We start from the raw sequence: 23,196 nt of genomic DNA, 5'->3' as shown, positions 1-23,196 counted from the left end.
GAGTACCCAATGTTAATTTTTTTCAATAAAATATTTTCGGTAATATAATTATCGCATTAAATAGATTTTATTGGTCTTTAGAATGCTCAGGGGTGAAATTTGTTGAAACGGATTAAAAGATTAAAAACAATTTGGTGAAGCGTGTAGTTAGGAATGTAATTTAAGAACTGATTCTGAGAAGATTTTCTTCCAACACCTGAGATTCTGAAAAACGTAATTAGCTGCCTTGTCCTTAGGACAAATCGCAAACTCCTCAACTATTGATTTTCAGAACATAGTAAATATTTTTTCTCCCTATGGACGAAGCAGGTGTGTTTCATTTTTGTTTTCGGAATAGAATGGATCAATTAGTTTTGGTGATAAGTTCCCTTTATGCTCAAGATTCTTTATCTTCTTTTGATTATTTTGTGTTATTTTCTTTTGTTATTTACAAACAATGCATACTATATTGTGCGTGATCTTACGACGTTTGCAAAGTAAATAAATTAAGGCTTATTGATTTAGCAGGCACTAAGCATATTTTTCTTCCTTGAGTTTAATTGAATGCATAGATGAAAATGAGAAAAACTTGTTTTCTTATTACACAGTAGGCGAAATGATTATATTATTCTTTGTTTTTAAATTTTTATGTAGTGCTTTAATTTTTTATTTATTTTTTTTTTTTTTTTTTTTTTTTTTTTTTGAATTAGGAGTATCTTAAACTGTTTGATTCTTCGGTCTGTTTATTGTATTACTCTTTCTGAATATTTTAATTTGATAAAATCATTGATAGAATATAATTACGGATATAATTTATTTTACTTAAATTTTATGATGCCTCCCAAATGTATAAACTAAAAAAACTTTAATGCAGCATATCTCCTTATTTATTAAGTAAATGCGTCATAATAAAATTAATATTTGCCGATATAAATTCGCTAAAACGCATAATGATAAACAATATTTGAAATGTTTTTTTGTCAGTCACTTACATGTTTAAACTCGCAATTTATTCATTAAAACTTACCTAGGACTTTGAACAAAACTTTCAAACTGAATTAAGAAATTGGTAGTTTGCAGACCAAGTAAAATGTCTGAGAACATATTTTTAAAACGCAAAATTTTTCTTTCATGTTTGAATCAGTTATTAAAAATTATCAGTTATTGCATTTTGTAAATAATAATAATAATATGTCATTCTAAGATTAAGGCTTTATTTATTTAACTATATTTTATTATCATTTATGGCTTTTGTGATAACACAGATGTGAAAAAAAGTAGATGCTGATTATAAAGAAATCGCAGAATTACAAGTAAGTAAATTTTTATGAATTTTATTACTTAACTTTTAGTTCTTGGAATATATTTAGGTAAGTAATTTTAAAGTATTTGTTTTAGCTCTCTTATTTAATCTTGCAATTGAAACTATCAGTCTGGAGGAAAACTTTGGAAAAAATATACGTATGATTTCTTTCAATAGCAGGCATTTTGTCAAGAAAACTTTTCAAGAAATTGATGTTTTAAACAAGGTAAGTATAATTTAATTTTTCAGTTAATTAGCTCTGTATGAATTTTGAATACTAATACAGCATACTAGATTAAGAACTTTACTGATAATTAGCTCGAACTCTTATATTAAGTAAGTTTTGTTCTTGTTAGCAGTGTAATTCGATACTGAGAATGATGCATTTGGATATAAGAACAAATATCTGCAATATGACTATTTCATTTGAATGAATTATTTATTTGTCAAATTATATCTGATGAACTCGAAAACAAAGCTTTCATTTTTCTTTATTTATACAATTCCTTATTACAGAAGTATATCAGTAAATTTGAGTTATAATTTTTTCATAATCAGTAATTTTTAATCAGTAATACTGATAACGTCATATTCTCAGGAACTATTTAGCTTAATATTTAGCTTAACTTTTGTATTTTGCCTTTTGTGAATACATTGTTTAAAATGATGTAATATCAATGTATCTTACAATTCAAGAATTTTTTTTTATTATTATTAAATAAATAATAAAAAACTAATAAATATTGTTTTAAATTATATTTTGCATGGTATTTTCCTTTATGAATGAATTTTATTTTATAAAACCAATAAACTTAAAACCAATTCTCTTAAAAAAAAATTCTTGTCAGAAATGATATATACTCAAAATTCAAATTATCATTATGCGATCCGCACTTTTGAGGGCTCTCTTGTTCAAACTATCGGGACACAAGATATTCCCAAGATTACCGCAACCCCCTATATTTTGGGGGTCGAAAATCCTAATCCGTCGAAAAAAAGTATGTTTATTCAGAGAAAGTACGTTTTTGAGTTCGTTTTTGAGTACGTTTCGTAGCTTGAAATACCTTCTGCACTTATCAATTTGCATATTTGAGATCACCCTTTTGAGCCGTTAAGATTATGTAATTGAACGTGAAAATCCAATCATTAAATCACAAGGTTTGTTTAATTATTTATTTTTGTTCACTCTACATCAATAGTTTCCTATTAAAGAAATAAATAAAATTGTCTTACTATCGAAAATAATTTTCAAACCTCATTAAATTGACACTACTAACAGTTAACATAAATTCTACTACAACATTTTTTAAATTCTTCTGTTAATTTAAACACTACAGATAAATCCCAGTTAAAATAAAATAGAAATAATATTATTTTTATTAATGTATGAAGAAACTTCATTCATGAAAATCATTACATGCTATGAAATACTGAGAAATCAAATATATCTTTGATATTTTATCAAATTTGCATATCACATACTTTGCGTGGGGAAATGTTTCAATTTTGCAGTCTAGAGAAAATATTAAAACAATTTTAATGAATATAAATGAGAAATACGTTTTTTTTTCGAATAAAAACGACTAAGAAAAATTTATTCTTATTGTTTGCATAGAATATCTCTCTTTATTTGCATCGCTCTTTATTTCCAATTCTCTTATATTTCTTGTTCCCTCTTATTTTGAATAAAATATGAAAACGAAACAATTCTACAATAATTTTCAAATATATACCATAATAAAGTTTTTTTTATTGCCTATACTTACTGAAACAATACGGTGAGGGAATTGAAGCATTTTATGTAGAGTTTTATGAAGTTTGATAAAAATTAAGAATTTGTTACAATATTTGCTGAAATTAATACGTCAGATTTCCTTTTAAAAAATACAGCCAGCTATTAATTATTTTAAATTTATTAACTGTCAGCCATTAATTAATTAAAATTTATTAACTGTCAGCTATTAATTAAATTATTTATTACTTTGCGGAATTTGAGTCATATTCATGTTATAAAAAAAGCCAAGAACACGCACATAAGAAATTAACGATATCCGAAAATGATACTGAAAATAATCCATACTGAATTTTACATTTTTAGTTCCGTGCTTGAACAGAAGACCCAAATTTGGTTTACGACTACTAATGTTCAACTCCGTATTCTTGAAATTTTAAACCCAATAAAAAAGTAAATTGAACTCACGAGTTAAATATCGGGAGAAATTTCCCTTTCGAGGAGGACTTATTTTGATCGAGCTAACCCGCATTTGCGTTACATGGAAAGGAAAACCACCGAATCCTCCCACAGTTAGCCTGACGGCAAACCAACTCATATCCTTTATCCATCTACCACTGATGATATCTTTACGTCCACACTGTGGTCGGTTTGAAATGGGTTTGGAATTCGTGTCGACCAACCTTCGCTGGGATACGAACCTGGCTAGAAGGCGTACGCTGAATAACATGAGTCACCATTTCTCAATACTGAGTATTTTTTTATATCCGTTGTGGAACAACCGATCCAATTTTGGGACGACTACTAATGTTCAACTCCGTTGCCTTGTAATTTTGAACTAATCCAGAAGACAAGGAAACTCCTGGATCAGTACCCTCAGAGGTTTTGATTTGTTATTGGAACATGGAGAACTTTGTCATATTTAACTTGCATCAGTAACCATTTTACTACACGGGGAGTCTTCGGCCGGCGGTGATCGAACCCATGAACCCTTGGAAATAGGCCCAGCAACCAGGCTAGCCCAGCCTAATATTGGGTATTTGTGCTTAAGAAATTTTACTGAAAGTATCAAATCACCCGCGAAATCTGCAAGGCTTTATAAATTAAACGGTATTTTTTTTCATTTACATATATAATGATTTCAAATAATTAATTCAGATTTAGGAAACATTCCTGAGTTAATAATCTAATTATTTTACTCATTTTACTTTAGAATACATATTTAACTTATTTGTGAATAATTTTACTTACTTACGTTTTTACTTAAGCTATATTTAAAAACAACATTTGGTGAATATACGCTACCCTACAGTAAAAGAGAAACTTACATTTTTTGACATTTCTCAAGAAATACTCAGAGGATTATTTCGCAACTTTAGAATTGTTTAATTCATGGGATTTTTTATACTACTTTACAATAAGGTTTAAAGATTTCAGAGGCTGACAATAAATTACGAAAGAAAACTAGTATTTTTATGCACCCTATACAAAATATCAAGCAATAAACTTGTAACTTATATCAATTGCTTCAGAATTCCGGCAGAACTTTCGTGATTCCAACTTAATTATTTATAGAGATGTTTAGATTTTAATAAAAATAACTAATATTTTCACATTACTTTTTTTTTGGTATAACTTTAAAAATATTCAGTAAAATTAAAAAAAAAAAAAAATAAAGCAATTTAAAACTAAATACAATAATTTTTTTCAACAATTTGCAATTTGCCACTGCGCTGACGTGAAATATCCTCAGTGGTACACGGATCATGGGTATAAGTCCCCTTGCAGTCAAGCTAACCCTGAGAAGTTTTCGTGGTTTTCCCCTCCATTTAACGCAAATGTGGGTTATTTCCATCAAAAAGTCCTCCACGAAGGCAAATTTCCCCCAATACCTGATCCAGAAGTTCCCATAATACCAAAATTGACATTATATTCTACTTGCTTATTAGCTTTACTTATTTGCTGGAATACATGTAATCATACATATTTAACTTATTTTTAAGCTATGTTTGAAAAGAAAAATATATAGTCAAAATGTCTATTAAAGTAAATTTACAAAAAGTAAATCGGAATGTTTTATTTTATTTAAACTCTTGTGGAATATGAAAAAAACAAGTTTCACTTCCGGGAAGGAAGGCATTTCTAGGAAAAATTATGAAAAGCTGCTACTCTGTGGAGTTTATGCTCTAGTGGATGATTTAGAGTGTTGTGAAAAACCATTTTTCATTTGGCCGCAGGCTTGCTAGGAATAAACTCTCTGACAGTAGACGTTTACAGTGAATGATGATCACTGAAATTTCTCCACCATGTGCTCTGGAAATTCACCATTTGTAAAGCCTCTCCTTCACCAAAACTTTCATTATTTGAAAAAAATATATGTATATTTGAATGAGAAATTAAATTTGAACTTATCTAGATCAACAATGCTCCAATATCAAGATTTTTTTAACTTAAAAACTCCTCTTGAATAGAAAACAAAATCGTGTTTTTTTCGCAACATTCCCACATATTTCATTGTAATAAATCTGAATATTTACTGGAATGCAAAATGTGTTTACATTATTCTTAACATATTTTTCCTGTAAATCCTTCTTTATGAAATCTTGTTTAAAAGCCTCGTTGTAAGCCCTTTATTGTTGGAAATATATTACGAAAATGAATCGAAATACGGATTAAAATTACTTTTCAAAGTTTAATAGTGAGCAATTTTGACTGCAATGTCGAACTATCAAAAATACTAGGGATGCTAGGAAATAAAAACTTTTTATCCTTAATACCTCTTTATTTTTTTATTGTTATTTGATTATTTATTTTTTTCGTTTCATAAACAACCATCAATGAAACTCATAAATAAGAAAAAAAGTGAAATTGAAAGGCAGTGACTTATAAGTTTTTTTTTAAAGCTATTTTTATTTTCCATCCATCTTCCATCCTTCCAATTTCCAACCTTATCTGCACAAAAAAAAATAAAAATAAGTAAATAAATTCGTAATTAAATCCAATAAAATTATTTTGTAAAGATGATACAATATTTCACTTAAAAAATTGAAAAACTATAGTATATTGGCTCTTTAAACTGAAAGTTTGTTCCTATTGATTCAGTACTAGGAAAACTAAAGGTGTATAAAAAATTATCTTATAAGTATAATTTTCCGGTTTTCATTCAAAACACTAGTAATTTTATGTTGCAAAAGCAATGTTGTAAATTTATAAATTACGAGTTTATATTATTTCGAAATTATATGAAGGAATAAAAAATTTATTAATTCATAAAAAAAATTATGAAAGGAAAAGAAAACTGTTGCATCGTATGCGTTTCCGCATAAATTTTAATATGTGAAGTAAAAGTTTAACTAAAATGAATTAATGTTCCATATTTAAAAGCAAAGAAACCACAGAATACATATTTATATAGATAGTTATCTTACAAATGTTAACAAATATAACTTATATTACAAATAAGTAAAAGGCATTTTAGTGAGCCCTAGTTTAACGTTGATTTTTAAATCAGATTGAAATCGCTAGCTGAAATATACATCTATTTTTAATAATATGATGACTGATGTTATAGTAATCACTTTTAGATTCATTAATGGATGTAAGATAATATTCCAAAATTAAAAAGACCCTTTTTTATGAAGAATTTACAAGTTAGTTATTTAAATTCAAAGATATTATATTTGCCGCTCTTGTATGCTATTTTCCTTAGATTTGAGTACATTTATACATTGCTTATAATGTAAATTTGAACAGTTACTTTAAAAACTCAGAATTATAAAGCTAGTATTACTAGTAGTTATGATGGGGTAAGTTGAGTTCTCAGACGTTAAATATCACAAGCAAAAAAAACTTAAAAGCGTTCATGAAAAAAAAAAGAGTTATAGCCCTTTTCTTGCAATTAAATACTGATATGAAACAAACTCTTTCTCTCCACATGTCTTTTTGTATGTTTGTGTTACTATCATCAATCAGATTTGATAACTTCTATTATTAGTTAAACTAAGAAGTAATGTGATATTACCCCATTTAAATATCAGTATATTTATGTTTTTTGAAGGATAAGTAAGAGCGAATTGAATTATTAAACAACCATACGAACTGAAATATAATTATGACGATATATAAACTTCAAACAGAGATAAGTTCTTAGATAGAAAATTTTGCTGCATTCAAAGTTTTCAATGCTATTTTTCTAATGTTTTATAGACTGGAAAATAATTACTTTCTTTTTTAAATTTTATTTTCTACTCCTTATTTATTTCAAAAACCTTTCTCACTGTATACTCTTTAGTAAGCAGAAAATAAAAATTTTGATTTAAACAAAACATGTATACGATTCAAAACATTTTCACTAATACAAAGACCATTTCAATTTAAGAAACGAAACAAACTTTTAGTTTCAAAACTTAAGGAAAAGATCTTTTAAACTAAGAAAAATTGTGCTATTACCCTATTTAAGTATCAGTACTGGCTGTGCTTATCCTTACAAATGACGCACTTTTTTCGCAATGTGGCAAAAATGCTGTATTCCTCATCAAATCTTCGAAAAAAAGCGTGAACTACCGTGTTTAATGATTCAAAGAAGGCGTCTTGCGTGCGGTTTACACTAGTATACTTACAACTTTTCACACGGAATCGTCCGGGTATTTAGTGTAGCTCTTTCTTAAATACACTTAATTGCTTGCAGAGAGATAATTAAAGAAGAATCCGTTCGTAAAGTAGTTGAGTATAATCTGCTTTTTTTTCTTTATTTGGACAAAGGTGTGGTATTATGTGTTCTCATCTAATGATATTTATTCCTTTAGTTTTTGTGTTTTTGTGTTTTTATTTTTTTATAAAAAGTTGAAAACAAGATTATAACTAAAAAAAAAATAAATTAAGTTTAAGGTCTTCGCCTCGTTTTGCACTAAAACGAGAATTATATTATTATTAGGGGATTTTTTATTTGGTAACTGATAGAATCTAATTAGTTGTTTATTTTAATCTGGAATTTGTATCATAATTATGGCTAATTATGCTTGTAATTACTAGGATTCCGCGTAGCAATTAAAGAAATGCTTAGCTTTTTCTTTTTAATTTTAATGAAATAAAATAAACATAAATAATGCAATTTGATTAAAGTTTTTTAATTAAAAAAACAGCTATGTATTGATAAAGGGAAGATAGAACCTCGTAAAACAACATAAATATTTTTGATAAAAATTTATCTGATTTAACTAGGTTAAAATGGATCCACAAAACACTGAATATAACAAAGATAATGTATAATAATGAGTAGTTAAAATATGAAATTGTTTTTAATTCTTTTAAAGTATCTAAGTTGTTAATAGCAGTTTAAATCATTATTAAAAAATTATTTAATTCTATATTCAAGTAACAAATAATTGTTCAACAATACAATGAAATTTCTTTCGATAGCAGTTTAATTCCTATATAACACAATAATATTTTGTCATTAAAATAAAATAAAAACTTGAAACCAGCACTTTCTTGGGTCAAATATTATTTTTTAATTCCGTTACAATTTAATAATTAATAACTAAATTTCAATTAATTTAAAAATTAATAAAATAATTCTAATTTAATCTAAGCCTGCATATAAGACAAAATGGAGCGATAATTTTATACCATGCTCACATTTCAAATAAATTAACATTTGGTAATGCGAAAGTGGATAAAAAATACATTTATGGAGAGGCAAAAAAACCTCTTTTTGTAAATATAATGAACTCACTTTTATTTTGCTTTTTAAGTTATATTGTATTTTTTATTTCCTAATTAGCTGTAATATGAGAAACAGCGCTCTAGATACAAACATATATTTTTTACAAAGCATAAGATTACCTAAAACAGGCCATTCGTATTTTTTTTTTCAAAATTTGCTTATCTCCCTCTATTTAAGAACTATTTACGTGAATTTTTACTAACTCTGGTATCTTGATGTGTGTTTTTATTATTATTATTATTATAATACTAGATCGTCGATCTGATTCCCTATACCAGTGTATGCAAGGTACTGAATACAAAAATAAGGTTTTATCGAAAGAGTTCGACTTAAAGCCGACATGACTATTTTTTTTATTTTTATTATGATTTCCGCTTTGTGAAGTTATTCAAATATTCAAATAACGTTCAAATATTGTTTGTATATTTTCCCTCCTTATTCAAAAAATATATTTTCCTCTGCATTCAAATTTAAATCGAGTATTCAGCAGAAAAATATTATTCATTTTTTTATTGCATCTATCGTCCAGTATACATTCTATGCTTTCAAAAAATTTTACACTAATTTTTCATGTGGAATTAAGTGTTTTATCGTTTTCGGCTTGTGCAATAAGAGAACAGAAGTGAAAGGCTTCAACATAATATATTGTTAGAATTTTAATTCTAAAATAATGGTAAAATAAACGGCAGCAATCTGTTCATCCAACTAACCGTAAAGCTTATGGTAAACAGCCTTTTGAACTTAGTGGCTTTTAAAATACTTACAACTGATAGGTTAAAAAAACGCGAATACAAAACTATGCTGGTTTTTAACCATTTACTAATGGTATGGTTTTAAAACCTTAAAAATAATAGAACATTGGAGATAGTTAAGAAGCTGTATGGTGCTGCCATCTATGCGGGAAGGATAACACCGTATTTTAACAGCCCAGGGTCAGAATTTGGGAAGTGCAGGACAATTCGAACTCTTCAGGTGCTACAGGGAATGGAAGAAATATTGTAGAGTCAACGCTGGGACTTAATCCCTAGTTCTGTCAGCCATGTGGTTGAGAGATTAGCATTCTCGGATATAATATCTACCCTCCTGAAAAAACTAAGTGGCTTCATTAGGTGTGCCTAACTGGTGCGATAGAATTCTGGTTGCTTTACCGTATTGAGGGAACACACTTAGTACGGTTTTTCTCTTGCACAATAGTAATGAACAGATTACTATTAAATAAAACACTTATATGTTCGTAAAGTTTTAAATAACATGATATTATTAAAACTACAAGAATAATACTAGTGCAATTCAGGCATGTATACAAATGATATAAGATATATTAATTTTGCAAAATGTTCTAAACATATTAATAACTAAACTATTATTTAAATTTGCTACATTAACATGGACAGATAACAATAAACAATACATCATTAAAGCATTAAAATGTAACTAGTAAAATTAATATTTATAATTTAAAATAAATGCCACAATGAAATATTCAAAGTGTAACTGTTACATAAAATGCGTTTCGTCTATTCCGTATTCAATTCATTTTATAAGGTTGATATAAATATTAAACTGCTTGGAAAATCGTATTTTTTTAAACTTAACTACTATTATTAGTTCCATCAATAATTAAAATCAACAGGTTTGCATGCTTTAACCAGGTTTTTTTATTATTTAAAGCATGTGGTATAAATTGTAGGACAGCACGGTACTGTAAACGAACATTGTTAATTAAATATTATTAAAAAATTTATGGAAAAAAACAAGTACTAGGGCATAAGCAGGTAAAAATTGTCAATACACCATTAAAACATCAAAAAACAGCCAGTGAAATGGATATTTATATTTTAAAATAAATTGACTTTAAAAATGTATATACAGAGCACTGTTTACATAAAATGTGTTTCGTTTGCTCTCTATTCTTCTTGTTTTATGCGGTAGAAAGAAATACTTAACTGTTCAGAAAATCGTAATTGTTTTAGACTTAACTATCATTATTAAAAGATTTTTAACAAAATATTGTTAAAATAAGTAATAAGACATTTACATATAACAAGGCACAAAACGTCATTAAAATATAATAAATAAATAAATATATATATATATATATATATATATATATATATATATATATATATATATATATATATATATATATATATATATATATATATATATATATATATATATATATATATATGTTTTGGTTACTGCAAACAAACCTTTCTAACCAAATATTATTAAAAATGGCTTCAAGGACATAAACAGGTAACGGTTTCAATAAAAATTAACATTTTAATAATATATATAATATAATATAATATAATATAATATAATATAATATAATATAATATAATATAATACAATATAATATAGTATAGTATAGTATAGTATAATATAATATAATATAATATGATATAATATGATGTAATATAATATAATATAATAAAATATATTATAATATAATATATGATATGATATAATAGTATATAATATAATATAGTAAAACAATACGTTCTTAGATCCTTTTAAAAATATTATTTAAACTAGTATAACGGACATTTATAATTTAAAATAAATTCACTTAAAATAAAAGTTTATATACTGCATGTTTTACATAAAAAGTGTTTCATTTGTTCTGTATTCTATTTATTTACATGGCTGGTGGAAATATTAAACAGTTCAGAAAATTGTATTTGCTTTAGACCTAACTACTATTATTATTTCTATCAATGATTAAATTCAAATGGTTCACGTACTTTAACCTATCCCTCTTTATTATTCAAAGCATATGCTATAAATTGTAGGATATCACGTTACTGTTTGTAGCTATGCCAGAAACATGTTAAATGGAAGGCTAGCTTCATTTTCTGCCCTTAAAAGAAATTTTATGATTCTCGCTACAGCATACTTAGTCCAAACATAATAATTTGAGGACATCAAAGATTCTGTGACTCTATCTTAAACACTACTTTCCATTTAAAAATTTATGCTTAAAATATTTTTGAAAGTATAGAATGAGTTCTGCGCTTTGTAATTTATTACCTTCGTTATGAAATTATTATATTGGTTCCCGCTATTTAATACTATATTAAGAAAAAGTTTTGTAATAGAATATGTTTTATAGCTTTTATCACGAATGTATTCATTTCTTTTAAAAAATAAATTTGTATTTTTTTAGAAAAAGCTTAATGGAATATAGAATTACTCCCATAAATTATATTTTTTGCTGTTATTTTTATTATATCTAAATAGCTATTGATCCAAGATTAATTTCTTTTCATGTTTTGGAAGTTATTTTTTATTTCAAGTAAATTTCGTAAAAAATAAAATAAACTTGTAAGATTATCATGACTCAAAAAATCTCAAAATATGAACAAGCTCTATCGAGTTGGTTAGTTTGCGAAATACACGGCGGAAAGAAATTTTAACATGCCCAAACTTATTTTTCGAATCATTTATAACAAAACATATGAATTTAGCTAATTCGAATAATTTATAATAAAACATATGAATTTTGCTACTATAAATCAATCAACTAATAATATTATAAACCTACACCAACTTTCATTTTAAGTTTATTTCTGAAGTATTAAGTGAAAGAAAAATTAGGCATTATTTTTAAACAATAGTATTCACAATTAAGCTTTGATGGAAATATTTTTTAGTTCTTTTTTTCTAGTGAATAAGCTTTGATTTAATAAATAAAAGCAAAAAAAGTACCGCTTATTCAACGCATGCATAACGTTTAACATTTTATACTAAAATTTCGTGAAACGCTTAAAATGTATTTTGCATTATCTGATAAAGTTCTTGCTTTTCCAGGACTATAACACAAGCAAAAAGGAAATATATATTGTTTTTTTTATAGCATTTACAATGATTACGTGACAATTACGTGACAATGATTACAATATTTTAAGATGAGCATTAAAAAGTTTTGTCCGAAAAGGTTTAATATTTTTGACATTGTTTAATAGTTTCAGTATTTTTTTTCGGTTGAAATAACATTATGTACCTGCGCCAACACTTTTATTTTAATTATAAGTCAGAAGTATTCAGTTAAAAAATAGGTGTTATTTACGAACAAATATTATTCCCAAATAAGTGCTGCTGAAAATGTTTTGTAACATTTAATGTTTTTTTTTCATTTATGATTAAGCATTGATTGAAAAAAATAACGGACATTATTATCAATAAAAAAGCACAATTTTTCCACTGCATTCAAAAATTTTGACAAAAAATGATTTAAAGTCTAAAAACAAGTATTAAATTAAAAAGACACTATGCATCATTTAAAAACAAATATTTTTTTACACATAAACACTGCTGGAAATATTTCGCTTTTCTTATTGTATTTTTTCTTTCTTTTTAATGTGAATAAGCATTGATTGAGTAAATAAAGGACACTAATATCAACAAAAAAAGCAATGTCTATCCATTATATTCAATATTTTTGCCAATTTTTGCTAAGATTTTGCGAGATGTTTAAAATGCATTTTATGTCATCTGATTAAATATTTAGATACCTGGTCAGGCATGCATTGGAACAAAATGCATGCTTAATCAACCTTTTTACATGCCTCAGACTACAGCACCAACAAAAATACCTAATGTGATTTCCAATGATTACATTGAAATATTCATAATATTTTGAGAAGAACATTGAAAAATTCTTACTCTGTTAATAAAAAATAATGCTGTTAATATTTCACAAATTATTCTAAGTATTACTCTAAGTATATTTCACATATTATTCTAAGTATCTATTGTTCTTTATTTTCCTCTATTTCTCGAAATTTGAAAATAAGCTTAGAACATAAAATCTTATTTTTGTCTATAACTATTTAACAATTAATTTTTAACATTTAATATTCATCTGACATTTGCAATTGACAGCTATTTTAAAGTTTTTCATCTCTTTTTCAGGAACAAAACGAAGTTTTACAATGAAGAAACAATGAAATGACAGATGAATAAAAAAATAATTAAAAGAATATTCCTTCTATTGTTTCAAGTCTTCTACTGTCTTTAATTCAAAAATGTTATTTTATGAAGAATAAAGATCATTTTCTAAATATGATAGACTTGTTCAAAACATTTAAGGATATCTATTTCAAGGATTATTTTGAAAAGTATTTACCAAGCCTCCACGATGCCGGTTAATCTTTTATGTTTCTTAAAGTTCTGAGCAATAATGAAGGTGGGTAATTTAATTTTTATATTGAAAGTTGAATAAATTATTTCTTGTTTATGAATAAATATATTCCTAAAACCAAACAAATAACAAAGTTATTAAAAAATCTATAAATTATTTTACATATATTCTCCAAACAGTGAAAAAACATGGTCAAGACTAACAGAACATGGTAAAATGTTCCACGTTTCTGGCTCTATGGAAACAACAATACGATTGATAATTTTTGCTGAAGTGTTTGGTAATTATTTTGGTAATATTAATACCAGAATATCATTTTATAATATGTGATTAAATTTTGAAAATATAGTAAAATGTATTAATTTTATAATTATACTTAAAGCATGACTTGAAAATCATTTTTTCCGCTAAATATATTTTTTAGTTTTGAATTTTTCACTAAATGCCTGGTATTAAGAACTACAAATTTAAAAACCATAATTTCTTTTAAACCATATATGTACGGTAAAATTACCAAATAAATGGTTTATAATAACCGTATAATTTGTTTTGTTTTTTTTACCAGAATTACTGTTTTTTAACCAAAACTGCATACAGACCAGTGACTTTCCCAAATCAGTTTTTCCATATTTACATCTTTTTTTCAATATGAACCAGGGTTTATATAGAAAAATAAAAACAACCAAGTTAAAAACTTAATTATTTCTTATCATAAAAAAACAATATGCTTCCTTTTATTTCAAATAGTTCACAGTTGAAATACATTTTAAAATGAGAATATATAAGCAGAGCCAAACTTCTTGTCAAACTTATTTGTATAGATTTTGGTTTAAATATTTTAAATAGTATTTTTATCTAAGAAATATTTTGTTTTCTCCTGAAAAATAATGCTTATGAACTTAAATAGTGGCATTTAACTCTGATTAATTACGCACTTGCACTACGGTACCGTAGTGACCAACAACTAACACTTAGTTTTCATGAATATGTTGCACCATAAATTATTAAAACAAAACATAAATATAAAAAAACAATTTAGCCAGAAATTACTAACATAAAACATTAATACTAAACTCAGTAGCACCATAAGTTATTAATGCCAAACAAAAAAAAATAAATAAAAACTTATTTTAACATGAATTACAAATACTAAACATAATTGCACCATAAATTGCTAACTCACAATTTACATTGCTGAAATTAAATTTATATTATCGAACCTATTTTAGCCCATATAACCATAAAAATATTTTTTTTAATATTCATCTAAGTATAAACACATTGCGTGTGAACATAAACAAAGAGTTGCGTTTGCCAACTTGTTTCTAAGAATATGCAAATTAAGAGAATTACAATTTAAAACTGAAATCCGTATTCCTACAATACATTTCTCCTTCTTGCGGAGGCAATTATCTATTATTTTATTGCTTTATTTTTTCACGTATGATAGGCTCAAAAAATGCAAAACTCAAAAGAAAACTGAAAGGAATGCTTTCTCTTATTGATTTTTCTTAACCTTTTTAGTGTTCTAGTTTCGCCAATAACAATTTGGTTTCATGCAAACCTTCTAAGCAGACTTTCCTAAAGACAGTCCTCTTCAACTAGGTCATTATTGATTGACTCTGAGTGGCATTACAACCGTTTAATGGTGACGTAATAACTACTACTTATCTTGGAGAATTTTTGGACATGAAAACGCTTTTTTCATTTTGATATATATATATATAAAGAAAACATGCCAAAAATATAAAGATATTTAACGGAAAAAATATATTAAAATAAAGAATAAATAATATAGAATAAATAATATAGAAATAATAAAGAATAAATAATATAAAATAAAATAAAAAAATTTAAAATCACTGCAACAAAATAAGGAAAAGAAATAATTTCGTTATCAGCTGACACGATTATATCCGCAAAAGAGCTTTCTAATATTGTATTAATAAAAACAAGGCAAAATATTTCAATATATATGTGTGAGGAACACCACAGCAAATTTCTAAACAATAATAGAACAAATTAAGTAAAAAATGCAAAATAAAACATATCAAGCAAAAAATAAAATCTCAAGAAAATATAATGCAAAAAGCGCTATAAAGCCTTTAGATAAAAAAATTATTTTTCGTGTATATATATATATATATATATATATATATATATATATAAATGCGGAAAATTAATGCTCATAGTGTATACGATGTGAAAAATATTTCAATACTTTTTTTCTGTAAATTCAATATTCACCGTGGAAGTTTTTGATAGAAAAAACATAGAAAAAAATTTAAAAAATTAAGGATAACTCAGCCATCGACGTGATTTACGCCGAGGCTTAGAAACTCTACGGATTAACTCGCGTGTAATTTTGCCACTAAATTTGGGAAGTTTCAAAATGCTATAAACAAGAATGAAGCTGGTCCTAATAATATGCTGATGAAATTGACCAGAAACTTTGATATTAATTTAAATTACAATTAATATTAATCTCCTTACAATGATTATCTTCTTGTTTACTATAAACGCTAAATAATGCTGTAAACATGAATATTTCTGCATTTGGTAATGGAAAGTATTACAGCGGCCTAGGCCAATGGGCACAATCGCCGAATACAATGGAACATCAATTTTTTAATTTAACAGCAAGTAGATAGAAATAAAATGTTAAAAATTTTACATGAACAACGATGGCAACAAGCCTCGAAAACATTGAAATACATCAAAAAGAAGGTCAACGGACCCTTATAATTTAACATATCGTTCAAAAATTTAACATTACTGAATTTTGTAATAACAACTATCTCAAAAGTTTCCAGAACTTTTGAATCAAATTAATATGAATCGGTGAAATCCAATTATGAATAAGCGTTACTTACGCAATTTACATTTATAGACTTAAACTATACTCTTTTACCTTCCTACTTTGTTTGGTATATTTTGTTGCATTTAAGTGTAGTTAAAATCAAAAATCGATATTGTAAATCAAAGAACAGTAAATATCAAACTGTTTTCTTTACCAAAATACTTTTTATAGAATACAAACATTTTTTTAATATTTGATGGAAAAATGTCTCAGAACATTTCAGAATTCATTCATTTTGTTATGCTATAAATAAAACACTCAACAGTATTATTTAGTATAGAGAATCACCAAAATGAAATGTTTCTAAATCATTTAGGAATTTTATCTAAAGCTAATCAAATAACTTTGATTTCTTATTTTCATAAGAATATTTATAAGCCGAATCCAAATTCAAGATTATTTAAAAGTGAAATGAAATAAAAATCCCTGTCAAACAACGTTTCTGACATTTGATAAAAAATATATTATGACATTTTAGAAATATTTAATTTTTTTATACCGAAAATATTCAAAACTTTTATTTAGTTAAGAGATTTACCACAATGAATTGCCTTTAAATATTTCAAGAATCATGTCTAAAGCTATTAAATAGCTTTGTTTTATTGTTTCTAAAAGAAGAATTATAAACCAAATCTTAAATCTAATTCTTTTTTATATCTGATTAAAATAAAAATCTTCGTGTAATATATGTCGATTGTTTGATGAAAACTTTTTACAGTTCTTTTAAGAAATTATTATTTTGTTATGTTATGCTATAAGTAAAATTCTCAAAAGTTTTATTTAGTATAGAGGCTTATCAAAATGAATTATCCCAAAATCATTTAGAAATCTTATCTAAAGCTATGCAAATAACTTAGTTTTCTTTCTCATTTTTAAAAAAAATTATTATAATCCTAATCCAAAATCCAAATGTTTAAAATCGAAATAAAATAAAAATTTCTGTCAAACACCGTTTTTCACGTTTGATAAAACAAAAACCTCTTGGAATATTTAAGAAATCTCTTATTTCTTTATACTGTAACTAAAACACTCAAAAACTTTTAGTGAAAGGTTCTTGAAAATGAATTGTCTTTAAATCATATAGGAATCATAACTAAATTCAATGAAATATTTCATTTTCTTGTTTTTAAAAGAATAATTATAAGCTGAATCGGAAGTCTAAATTTTTGAAATCGGTATAAAACAAAAATTCATATCAAACCGTGCCCCCTAACATTTAATAAAAAAATATCTTAGAGCATTTAAGAAATATTTTATTTCTTCATACTATAACTAAAACACTCAAAACTTTTATTTAGTTTAGAGGTTCACCTTAATGAATTGCCTCTAATTCATTTAGGAATCCTGTCTAAAGCTAAGCAAATAACTTCGTTTTCTTGTTTTTAAAAGAATAACTTATCCATGCATAAATGATCATATTTATGAGATAAATATATTTTGCGCCAGAAAGTACGAAGTTTTCGGAATTTGGGCCACATTATACTAATGGTTGCTAATGAGCTTCCATCTTGCATAACTTATTTCTGTCTCTAATAAGGTATGTTAATATTTATATTCGAAAGAAGTGTGGGAGGTAAAATTAAATCAGTTATATCAAGAATAAAGCTAGTATGACCTATTTATCTTCTCCCATTAAGTGATGAAATTTGCAAATAAAAAGGAAATTTAACATTGCGAATGTAATTGTTAAAAACAATAAGAAAACTTGAGTAATTTGTGATTCTTTTATGTTTATTGGAGAAATGACATGAGTGGAGTTATTTTTTGCATTGAGAAGAAATTAATTTTAGACAAATATAAACCAAGCTTTTTACCTGCAGAAAAAATAGTAGTAGTTTTATCAGAATGAGGCAAGTTCAAAATAAATAAACTTATTAATAATATGTCAATATTTATATTCGAAAGAAGTATGGGGCGTAAAATTAAATCCTTTATATCAAGAATAAAGCTAATATGAACTATTTATCTTCTCCCATTAAGCGCTGAAATTTGCAAATAAAAAGGAAATATAACATTGTGAATGTAATTGTTAAAAACAATAAGAAAAATTGAGTAATTCGTGATTCTCTTATGCTTATCGTAGAAATTACATAAGTGTAATTGCTTATTCATTGAGTAGAATTAATTTTAGACTTTTTTATGAGCAAAATCAACCGTATACTGTTAGGAATTTCTCGGAAAATTGGTTAAAAAAAATTTTTTTAATTGTTTTTTTTTACAATATTCGAGCAAAACTGTCAAATAGTCTGAAATAAGATTTTAAGTAAATTGTTAACTGTGTGAAGAATCGTTTATTAATTGCCTTCACTTAATACAGTTAAGCAACCTGAATTTTATTACACTAACTAAGCCCACCAATGAAGCCACTTAGTTTCTTGCAACTGCATTCATATTATAGCTAAAAGAGTTAATCTCTGAGTCTCACAACCGTTAGAACTGGGGTTCGAGTCCAGGCTTTGACACCGCAATATTTCCTTCTTTCTCTTCAACACATGAAGAATTTCCAGTGTCCTGTACTTGTCCTTCACAATTCCCATTACCTAATAAAAAGCCTAGCTCCTATGTTCAGTTAAATTCCTTTTCTACGGTTTTGAAACCGTGCTGGTTGTAAATGGTTTCAACATACCATAAAGGTAAGAATTTTGTCTACCGTAAACTTAACGTTTTATCGGATGGGCAGACTGATGCCGGTTATTTTCTATAATTTCACAACGCAAATTCTAACAATATAGTTCGGAAGTTTTATCGGAATGAGACAAGTATGAAAAAAAAGCTAATAAGTATTTAAATTGCATTAAAAATAAATATTTTTCTCTTGCTGATTATACTTAATAACCGGTGTTCACTACCCGAGCATTATTTTTAGTTTACCTCGATCAAAGTTCACCTCCGTAGTCTTGTAATTTTCAAGCATTGGATCAAACATTGGGACAAGCTAGTCTACAAAAGTCTTCATGGTGGATTTTTACATGGAGCTAATCTACATTTGCGGTACGCAGAGGCCACGAAAACTATGTAGCAGGGTAGCTAGGTAGCAGGGGGGTGGGGACTCTAACACATGATCCGCTTACAATTAAAGATGTTTCACATCAGCACTGCTGTCGGTGTGAACCGGAAGTAGAATTCGCAACTACCATCAATCTATGGGATTCGATCTTGGGCTATCTCATTGCAGGGCAAGCGATCTTTTTCCTGGACCACCGAGGTTTTTTTAAAAAATATGATGTTATATTTTAAGAAATTAAAAAAACACAAAATAGCGAGCATATTTTGTTTAATAAGCTTATTTAAAACTGTTTGAAACATTTTATTTGTATATTATTATTGGATTAAATTATTATTACTTTATTATTATCTGAAAGAGTTAATAATACTATACATAAAATAATACTATACATAAAATAATTAAAAAAACACAAAATAGCGAGCATATTTTGTAGAAATAAGCTTATTTAAAACTGTTTAAAACATTTTATTTGAATATTATTATTGGATTAAATAATTATTATTTTATTATTATCTGAAAGAGTTAATAATACTATACATAAAAGAATTATTTCAAGACAATGCATGATACCGAAACAATCGAACTCAACAATTTAAATATAGCTTAGATATAAATGAAACTTTCTTTCCCTACCCCAAGTCTCTAGAATAAAAATAACTAAGAAATTATAGGAATAATAATACCTTCCCAAAGAATACAAAAGGATTGCGTGTTCTGTCAAAGAAAGGCGAAGTTTGACTTATTATTCATCTTTAAGCAGTTAAGGAGTAGTTTTCCGATGGGCATAACTAAGGAATATTCAACCTTATGCCCTTGAATAAATAATAAAATTTAGATTTAACATGGAAAGGTTTGAAAGCTTGTTTCAAGCTCAAACTTTTTCTCATTTTTTTTCCAAATATATTTCTGGAAAGAATGTTTCTGTATTAATAAAATATTAACTTTTATTTTTGCTTAAAAAAATATTAAATATTGCTAAGCTTAAACTGCTTTTAAAATTCATCACTTCTTATCTAAATGTAACCATTACTATTTGACCGAAACTTTAGTTAACATAAATTTGTATTGCACTTAGTTAAAATCGATTCAATAAATTTGAACTTCCTAATTATGTTGCCGAATTATTTTTTGGGTCATTATGAAAGTTAAAAGTAAGGCACGAAAGCCCTACAAAAATAATCATAAGGAAAGACACAGCAATCCAAGTAATCTCAACTGTTATATATGTAAAATGACTTTTTTAAAAAAAATTGACGCATGCACAAATAGAGTCTGAGACAGATTATATAGAGTTTCTTTATAATATATATATATATATATATATATATATATATATATATATATATATATATATATATATATATATATATATATATATATATATATATATATATATATATATATATATATATATATATATATATATATATATATATATATATATTGTTAGACCATGAAACTATTTTTTAATTTTGAATAAATGTGTTCAGACTTATATTCAAAGCGTTCACAAGGTAAAGTTTTTATTATTTTGTATGTAAAATTTTTGTAAATTAATGTTTATCAGCATTCTATGATAATTAAACATCTATCTTATTATGATATGATTTATGTCTAGCCACGTAAGAAAGTCAAAAATTAAAGCAATGAAGACGTAACAAAACTCTCTTAAATATTTCATAATTAAAGAAAAATTTATTATTTTCAACATTACTCATTACTGATGGTTAAGTTTTAAAAATCCTTATTATTATTATTGAAAAATATTATATAGGATTAATTAGCCAATATAACATCTATGTTTGCTTGTCAAAAAGTCTCAGTGCTTATTAACAAAATATTATTGAGTTACAGTATAAAATAGTATGTTTTTCGTTTTAATTAAAATAAATAACTCTCTTAAATATCATGTTAAAAAGTATTTAGCTTTTAGAAAACTTACCGCTTTCTCCATTATATCTTCTTATTATTTTCTTAATGAAGTCTGCTTTGCAAAGTTTGATATATTGTATATATAATGTTCTATATTTTTTCTTTTTCTAAGAGATGTAACTTTTTCTTTAAAATGAAACTTTTAAGAAAATAAACTGAATAGATTAATTAATACACAATTTTTTTATCTGTAAATTTATCATTTTATATAAATTTTCAAAGATAATTAGCTATTACGTTCTGGAAAGATGTTCATCTCGCTCCCGATTGTCATTATTCAGACATTTAAAAAAACCTTATTCCTTTTTTTGAGAATTGAAATTAAAAATGATTAACAAAGAAAACTACTGAAAACTATTATGATTTTATTTTAATGATGTTGCAGTAGGCGGTGGTAACATATGCTGTTTAATTATTAATTATTTTAAAAAATATATTTACATGGATAATTAGTTAACTAAGAAGTATACAAAATAGTTAGTGAGTTAATTATAAGATTTCATAATATTTGAGTTTTTTCATTATTTGAGCTTTTCATAACTTTAACTTCCAATATTTGTCAAATAAAAAGTGGGAAAATTATTTTTAATTTAAACGATTCGAAAAATTAGCTAACGTACTGCAAATAAAAAAAATGTGAAGAAAGGAAAAAGTAACATGAATAAAGCACAAATAAAAGTACTGAAATGGACAATATTTGTGCTTTATTCACTTTATTTTTCCTTTTTTTTTGCTTTATATTGTTGTATAGGGGTGTGATATATATACTTCATTTTCCTATTCACTATTAGTTTATTCTTTATTTAAAATAATTTTTCTGTATAATTATGTGTACAATTATATTTTTTGTGTATTCTGTATTAATTCTGCCTGCTAAGCTCCACATTTGTAAAGTTTTAGATTAAAAAAGTTTTGTATACGCGAAGCTATGGATATACGAAGTTATAGCCGCGAAGCTCTAGCATGTCTCTTTTGTTAAGCGAAGATTTGACTGTGGAGTTTTGTCCCGAAACGGCCTAGTAAATCTGTAAGCCTTAAAGCGGTTTCTGAAAAAAAAAAGAAGTTTGAAACTACTACATTTAAAGCTACTAAAGCATGTGGGAACAATGGTCAGAGATCAGACAGTTCCACAAGAAAATCTAGTAGTAAAAATTTATTGCATAATGTACACAGAAAAAAAAGCATGGTCAGAAATTTACATGGAGTTCATAGTACCTATAGATTAATGTTTACGGTTCTATGGGAGCAACAGAAAGCTCGGTTATTTTTACCGCAGCATTTTTGTAATGATTTTGGAAAATTTAACAATCATTTTGCAATTTTAATATTTTGTTTCTAACGTTTATTAGTGTTTATATTTCCTTTAAAAAGAGGTTATTATTCCACGTAGGACCTAAAACTTCTCTAACGTGAAATTTGAGTTCAAATAAACTTTTCTTTTTCATTCGCAAGGAAAATGTAATATTTTTAAGGTAGTGGAAGAAAATTTATATATTAAATTAGTAAAAA

General features: G+C 26.0%; 1 protein-coding gene across 5 annotated transcripts in view; it reads left to right on the top strand.

Moving 5' to 3' along the window:
* The window catches only part of LOC107441841 (leucine-rich repeat, immunoglobulin-like domain and transmembrane domain-containing protein 2), a 153,754-nt gene that overhangs the window by 62,488 nt on the left and 68,070 nt on the right, over window positions 1-23,196 (top strand). For 4 of the 5 annotated variants that reach the window (XM_071188127.2, XM_071188125.2, XM_071188130.2 and 1 more), the window contains one exon: window positions 13,660-13,933. The exons of the other annotated variant lie outside the window; for it this stretch is intronic. The gene's annotated coding sequence lies outside the window, so the exon portion shown is untranslated. The remainder of the gene's footprint in view (window positions 1-13,659; window positions 13,934-23,196) is intronic. 5 annotated transcript variants of the gene reach the window in all.

Source organism: Parasteatoda tepidariorum, chromosome 12 (assembly GCF_982258835.1).
Source record: "Parasteatoda tepidariorum strain Cologne lab strain chromosome 12, Ptep-v5.0, whole genome shotgun sequence".
Lineage (NCBI taxonomy): Eukaryota > Metazoa > Arthropoda > Arachnida > Araneae > Theridiidae > Parasteatoda > Parasteatoda tepidariorum.
The sequence above is the reverse complement of the archived record's forward strand: the minus strand, read 5'-3'. Positions and strand labels throughout refer to the sequence as shown.